The following is a 7,263-nucleotide window of genomic DNA, read 5'->3' on the forward strand; positions in this document are numbered from 1 at the left end:
TTTTCACCAATACTACAGAGTAATATTTTTAAAAGCTGAATTAAAAATTGCCTTTCTGTGGGCATTTGTCAGTCTGTTCTTTAGTCATTCAAACACTATGGAAGACATGCCTCCACCACGAGATGTGTGCTTATATTTTCACTTTATATTTAGTGTGACTTCAATGGAAGTTTTTTCCTACAACCTCTTCAGCCTACAAACCACCTCTACAGTCCACTTTTGTAGGTAGTCGTGGCCGAGTGGTTAAGGCGATGGACTAGAAATCCATTGGGGTCTCCCCGCGCAGGTTCAAATCCTGCCGACTACGGTTTGCTTTTATCATTTTCAATCATGTCTTGTATTTTTTGAATTCTCCTGAGTGAATTGGCACAAAGCTCGCTGTTACCTCCATTCACAAAACAACTTAGGCCCCTTTTACATCTGCGAACCGTATGTCCGCTTTTTCTTTTTTTTTTTATAATTTATCTTTTATTTTTTTTTATTTTTTCTTTATATAGTTTACATTCAATTTTAATATATAACACACATTTTAAATTCAATTTCCCAATTTATCAACAAACATTTTATCATCGCCAACATCTACAGAAAGGACAAACCAAGAAAAAATAATCCATTTACCTCCTAATCTTCCTTCTATCCTAGGAAGTTTCTATCATATTACCCTTCTATCATAGAAATGTAATGTTAATTACTCTTGTATTACACTTTCCATTTATATCCTGTACCTTTGGACTGAAGGAGTGTTATTTACTGACTTTTTATTATTTTCCATTTCCAACCTACTTCCGGCTTTTGCTGCATTAATCATATGACTCAAAACCGACCCTTTATAGGTTTGAACTGGAATCTGCGAGCAGTGGAGGAGAAAAAAATCGTCTAATATCTGAGTATCCGAAAATTTCTGCACAGTTCTTTGAATCTCTCCCCAGTAATGTTTCACTTTCTTACAGGCCCAAAATATATGCAACAATTCCCCTCGTTCTTCTCCACACCTCCAGCATCTATCTGAGTTCTCCGTCGAGAGCTTATGAAGGCGTACTGGGGTATAGTACCATTGTGTCAAGAGTTTGTAATTAGATTCCTGGGTCTGTGTGCAGACCGAGGAATTCAAGGCCAGTTAAATTATCTTTTTATGTTGGGTTTGCGAGAATGTTCTCTTGATCTCTCTACCATTTACTGAAGCTTGGCAGCTCAAAGTCTTCTGATGGTTTATTTAATAACCCATACATCTTAGAAACCACCCTGGAGAGTGGTTCTTTATTATTACAATATGACTCAAGTACGGTTAACTCTTGTTGATAATTTATTGCTGGGCCCAGGGATCTCAAAAAGTGGTCAACTTGAAATGCTTGCCACACTGTAAATAAAGCTCCTCCTTGTTGCATCAGCTTTTCAATAGTTGGCCACTGGTAAAACTGTATAGCACCACGGCGCTCTCCCTAATGGAATTGGGCTTAGCTGTTGCTTTATCTCTACTTATCGTTTAAGCTCTCTATGCCTACACCAATCCACCAGTCTTTCTAAATGTACCGCATGATAATAGTTGATTATGTCGGGGACCGCCATCCCCCCACAGCACTTAGGAGCCATCAGTACCTCTCTTTTAATCCTTGGCCGTTTCCCTGCCGAAATGAATATCATAAAAATGGTACGTATCTGGAAGAGAAAATTCTTTGGAATCATGATTGGTAATGCTTGGAGCAGGTATAAAATCTTTGGAAGAATACACATTTTGATTATATTAATCCTGCCAAACCACGAGTGTAACCCGTGTTGCCATTTATCTAAGAGTGATTTTGTTAAATTATATACCAGAGGGAAATTTATCCTAAAGATATCTTTTTCTTTTGATGGTATATGTGTACCTAAATACTTAAGTGCTGGTCTCCACCTGAATCCAAAATTGGCATAGATGTTAGTGCGTATTGAAGATGGAACTGGTACGCTCATAGCCTCCGACTTAGTGTGGTTTATTTTTAAGTTGGATAAGATGCTATACTTCTCAATCTCTTCTACTAGATTAGGGAGCGATATATGTGGGCAGGACATAGAAAACAGGAGATCGTCTGCATATGCTGAGACTTTGTGGGTGTGTCCTCCCACCTATACTCCTTGAATATCTGGGTTTTGACGAACTCTATTCAGCAGTGGTTCGAGTGATAGAGCGAAGAGTAAAGGTGAAAGGTGGCACCCCTGACGCGTGCCATTGGCGATAGGGAAGGGTCCTGAAATAACTCTATTCACTTTCACGGCTGCGTGTGGGATGGTATAGACACTCGTTATCCAACTGGTCATACGATCCCCCAGGCCTACCAGCTTTAGTACTTTAAACAGAAAATGCCAATTGACTCTGTCAAATGCTTTTTCAGCGTCAGTGTTCAAGAACACGCAAGGTATGTTTGTCTCGTTGGCCTGATGTACCAGATTAAGAATTTTGTAAAATCCTACTTGGTCCAAATCTACTAAATAGGGAAGCCATGGTTGGAGACGTGCTGCCAGAATTTTGGAAAAGAGTTTTAAGTCATTATTCAATAAGGAAATAGGTCTATAGCTTCCACATTCTGTTGGGTCTTTCCCTTCTTTGTAAACTACCGTGATGTGAGCCATAAGTGGGTCAGGAGGGAATGCCGATGTCGAGCCCACTGCATTAAAAACCTTAACCATCTGGTCACTTAAGATCGGGAGGAATTCTTTGTAGTATCTTAACGTAAAACCGTCTGGGCCCGGGGCTTTCCCAGTTTTGACCATTTTAATATCTTAGTCAGTTCCTCAGTAGATATGGATTTTTCTAGGGTCTGACGTGTTAAAGATGGAAGTCGGGTAAGGCCAGTTGATTTGAGATACTCCTCTATGACAGATGCTGGGGTAGATTTTTGTGTCAGATTATATAAGGAGGCGTAATATTTCCCGAATGCCTGGGCAATCTCTTTTGGTGTACGTCCCTCCCTCCCTCTCTGTCCCTCCCTCCCTCTCTTTTATTTGTGGTATGTATGTTAACATAACATACATGTCCGCTTTTACATCCATCCGTGTGCAGATGAAAAAGGGACATACATTGGTTCCTATGTGATTGCGGGTGTCAGCGGATGAACATCCGCTGACACCCGATCTCGCCCGCTTCCGCAATGCTCCGATTCTGCAGACGGAGGAAAACCCTATTTTATTTTCCTTCCGTCTGCGCATCGGATCAGGTGAACACGGACATACGGTCTGTGTTCATCCGATCCCCCCATAGGGGACCGCCCTGTGATCAGCCGGCTCAGCGGGGATCAACAGGGCGATCCCCGCTGAGCAAGCAGAGGTTCACGGGGTGAATCATTACTGATCCGCCTCATGTGAAAGGGCCCTTAAACTTTTCCATGCAGCAAAGGTCTGTCTAAACCGTGTATAGTTGTGGCCGAGTGGTTAAGACGATGGACTCGAAATCCAACCCTGTGCAGGTTCAAATCCTGCCAACTATGGAATGTTCTTGGATAGTTTCACAAAGGTCTGACATTATGAATTCAGCAGGCGCATCCTTACACTACTAATCTTCACGTGTGGCTTTCTCTCCAGCAATGACATAACCAAATCTAATGAGACTCCGTAGTTAAAGGCCAGCAGTGTATTAGATGTTCTGATGCTGTACATATGCAGCTATGAAACTGGAGAGCCTAAGCAGAGGAAGTGCAAAGCAATTTTTCAGGTAGACTTGAATAGCTAATGTTTTCCGCCTACTTCTAAGGCACATTTTTAGTTTTTCCCTATAAAATAGAGTTTTGAGCTTAGATCTACTTTATCGGTCTACTTCAAATTTGTACTTATTTATAGCCAGTCTCTCTAGTTGGTATATCCCATGGGTTGTTGGAGGTATCGTGGTGAAAATAGTTGCCTTCCGAACAATAGAAAATAATTTGATCTCTCCCCAACACATTTTATGTTTATTTGTTCCTTTATATACCATTATTAAACAAAATATCTATTTTACGTTAAGTTATAATAACTGTTGAGGGCCTCAACTGATGAGATCCTAGATTACAAAAAACAGCCCTGACTGCAATATATACTGACTATCCAGCACTGTCCACCCACGATAATCCCATGTCATCACTAGATGTGTCCAATCTCCTGAGTTGAATGATGGCTAGGATCATTGAACAAAGAATATCAAGTGCAGAAGTCTTTGAGTATGCGACATACAACATAGTTCATACAATGGCATGGTCAGAAACATGGTCTAAACAGAAGATGCACCAAAGCCTGGAAAAGGGGAAAAACCTGTAGGTGATTGCTATGTTGATAAAATGGGAGCAAGCCCCGCACATTTTTTCTCCTTAGTATAGTGGTGAGCATCCCCACCATACAAATTTGCATGCTAAGGGCCCTTTCACACATGCGATTCGATCAGGTCCACCTGTCAGTTTTTCAGGTGCACCTGATTGGAAGGTCCATGCATTCCTATGCACTAGCGAATGCAAATGGACTTGTGTCTGTTTACTCCTGTCTACCTCTAAATCTGGTTTAGGCCTGCTAAAAAAAATGGAGGAGTGCATCCTTTTCCATTTGGGTGGATCGAAAGGGCAGTCGCGTGAAAACAGGCAGCAGAGTCCGTTTACTCCCTGCCACCCATAGAGCAGAGCGGGGGTCTGTCTGCTCTGCTAAAGCGGAGCAGACACAGACCTGTCATCCGCCCCGCTTTTCTCCGATCTGCTCACAGACACCCCCAGTGATGGTAATTAAAGCGGCCTGTGTGAAAGGGTCCTTAAAGAGACTAGTTTTAACTATGTCCCTGCTTCTCCCTGTGGACTGATAATTGAATACCTGGTGGGGCAATATATTCAAGGATCAGCAGAAGAAAGCACAGATCAACAGAGTGGATAAAGCAAAAGCAGGGAGATACTTGCATTGCAAGTCTTTCAATCATAGTCTTCTAAAGAATAGGAGCTTTATACCCTGCTTCCCTACTGGAATTATGCCTTCACTGTTGGTCAGAAGATCACTCCACCCCAACAGTCCAGGCATAGATCTGTGTGCCCAGGCAGGCACCCAGCAGAGAGACATGGTCCATACAAAGGGTGCCAGAATTTTGTTGAAAGATGGTCTGTGGGTCCAGAACAGTGGAGCATTCGGGGCATTAGGGTGGTAGGCCTGAACTTAAAAAGCAAAGCCTTGCACTTCAACGTTAACATCTTCCATGTGGTCAAGGTAAGCCATATAGACATGATCCTAGTTGTGGCCAAGTGGGTAAGGCGATGGATTTGAAATCCATTGGGGTCTCCCTGATCCAGCTTCATAATCCTGCCAACTACAGTCTGCTCTTGTATTGTCTGCATGGGGTCTCCCTGCACAGGTTCAAATCTTGCCAACTATGGTCTGTTCTTGGATTGTCCAATGAAGATATGACTCTCAACAGTTATGGTTCCTGTACTGATAGTGGCTTGTGTTATTGTCATGGACAACATCTGTACACTTGCTTCAGGTTAGGAATGCCTACAGTACAGAAGGGTCTGATTCTCTCTAAAGAAGTGGCTTGGATAAGCTGCAAAGCATCTTTGAACCTAAAAAGTACACAGAGCACACAGGTGTGGGAAGGTTGGAGCACATAGAGCAAGGACAAAGGGATATTTGCTGTCTCCAGGTAGTTGAACTTCTAGTGGGATGGTGTTGCATCTATGAGCATTTCCTCGGGTTTCCAGAACAGAGTCTCCTCAGGCCACAAGCCAAAAGTTTAGAACGTATGGTGCTATGTTTTTCACCAATACTACAGAGTAATATTTTTAAAAGCTGAATTAAAAATTGCCTTTCTGTGGGCAATTGTCAGTCTGTTCTTTAGTCATTCAAACACTATGGAAGACATGCCTCCACCATGAGATGTGTGCTTATATTTTCACTTTATATTTAGTGTGACTTCAATGGAAGTTTTTTCCTACAACCTCTTCAGCCTACAAACCACCTCTACAGTCCACTTTTGTAGGTAGTCGTGGCCGAGTGGTTAAGGCGATGGACTAGAAATCCATTGGGGTCTCCCCGCGCAGGTTCAAATCCTGCCGACTACGGTTTGCTTTTATCATTTTCAATCATGTCTTGTATTTTTTGAATTCTCCTGAGTGAATTGGCACAAAGCTCACTGTTACCTCCATTCACAAAACAACTTAGGCCCCTTTCACATCTGCGAACCGTATGTCCGCTTTTTCTTTTTTTTTTATAATTTATCTTTTATTTATTTTTATTTTTTCGTTATATAGTTTACATTCAATTTTAATATATAACACACATTTTAAATTCAATTTCCCAATTTATCAACAAACATTTTATCATCGCCAACATCTACAGAAAGGACAAACCAAGAAAAAATAATCCATTTACCTCTAATCTTCCTTCTATGCTAGGAAGTTTCTATCATCTTACCCTTCTATCATAGAAATGTAATGTTAATTACTCTTGTATTACACTTTCCATTTATATCCTGTACCTTTGGACTGAAGGAGTGTTACTTACTGACTTTTTATTATTTTCCATTTCCAACCTACTTCCGGCTTTTGCTGCATTAATCATATGACTCAAAACCGACCCTTTATAGGTTTGAACCGGAATCTGCGAGCAGTGGAGGAGAAAAAAAGTCGTCTAATATCTGAGTATCCGAACATTTCTGCACAATTCTTTGAATCTCTCCCCAGTAATGTTTCACTTTCTTACAGGCCCAAAATATATGCAACAATTCCCCTCGTTCTTCGCCACACCTCCAGCATCTATCTGAGTTCTCTGTCGAGAGCTTATGAAGGCGTACTGGGGTATAGTACCATTGTGTCAAGAGTTTGTAATTAGATTCCTGGGTCCGTGTGCAGAACGAGGAATTCAAGGCCAGTTAAATTATCTTTTTATGTTGGGTTTGCGAGAATGTTCTCTTGATCTCTCTACCATTTACTGAAGCTTGGCAGCTCAAAGTCTTCTGATGGTTTATTTAACCACCTGAGGCCCGCGCTATAGCCGAATGACGGCTACAGCGCGGACCTGAAAAGCCAACAGGACGTCAATTAACGTCCGCCCCTTTCCTAATATTTATTATAGCAACAAGTAAAAAATATTGTATTTTTTTTCAAAATTGTCGTTCTTTTTTTTCTTTATGGCGCAAAAAATAAAAACCGCAGAGGTGATCAAATACCACCAAAAGAAAGCTCTACTTGTGGGGGAAAACGGACGTTAATTTTGTTTTGGGTGCCACGTCGCACGACCGTGCAATTGTCAGTTAAAGCGACAGTGCCGAAAGCTGAAATTTCACCTGGG

The 7,263-nt window shown here is 41.5% G+C and overlaps 3 non-coding genes across 3 annotated transcripts; all 3 read left to right on the top strand.

The window, feature by feature from the left end:
* The first annotated feature begins 225 nt into the window (after positions 1 to 225).
* TRNAS-AGA lies at positions 226 to 307 on the top strand. The gene has a single exon. It is a non-coding gene; the product is annotated as a tRNA-Ser (tRNA).
* A 3,080-nt stretch (positions 308 to 3,387) lies between these two features.
* Positions 3,388 to 3,461, top strand: TRNAS-CGA. The gene has a single exon. It is a non-coding gene; the product is annotated as a tRNA-Ser (tRNA).
* A 2,492-nt stretch (positions 3,462 to 5,953) lies between these two features.
* On the top strand, positions 5,954 to 6,035 carry TRNAS-AGA. The gene has a single exon. It is a non-coding gene; the product is annotated as a tRNA-Ser (tRNA).
* Positions 6,036 to 7,263: the final 1,228 nt, after the last annotated feature.

Source organism: Rana temporaria, chromosome 4 (assembly GCF_905171775.1).
Source record: "Rana temporaria chromosome 4, aRanTem1.1, whole genome shotgun sequence".
Classification (NCBI taxonomy): Eukaryota; Metazoa; Chordata; class Amphibia; order Anura; family Ranidae; genus Rana; species Rana temporaria.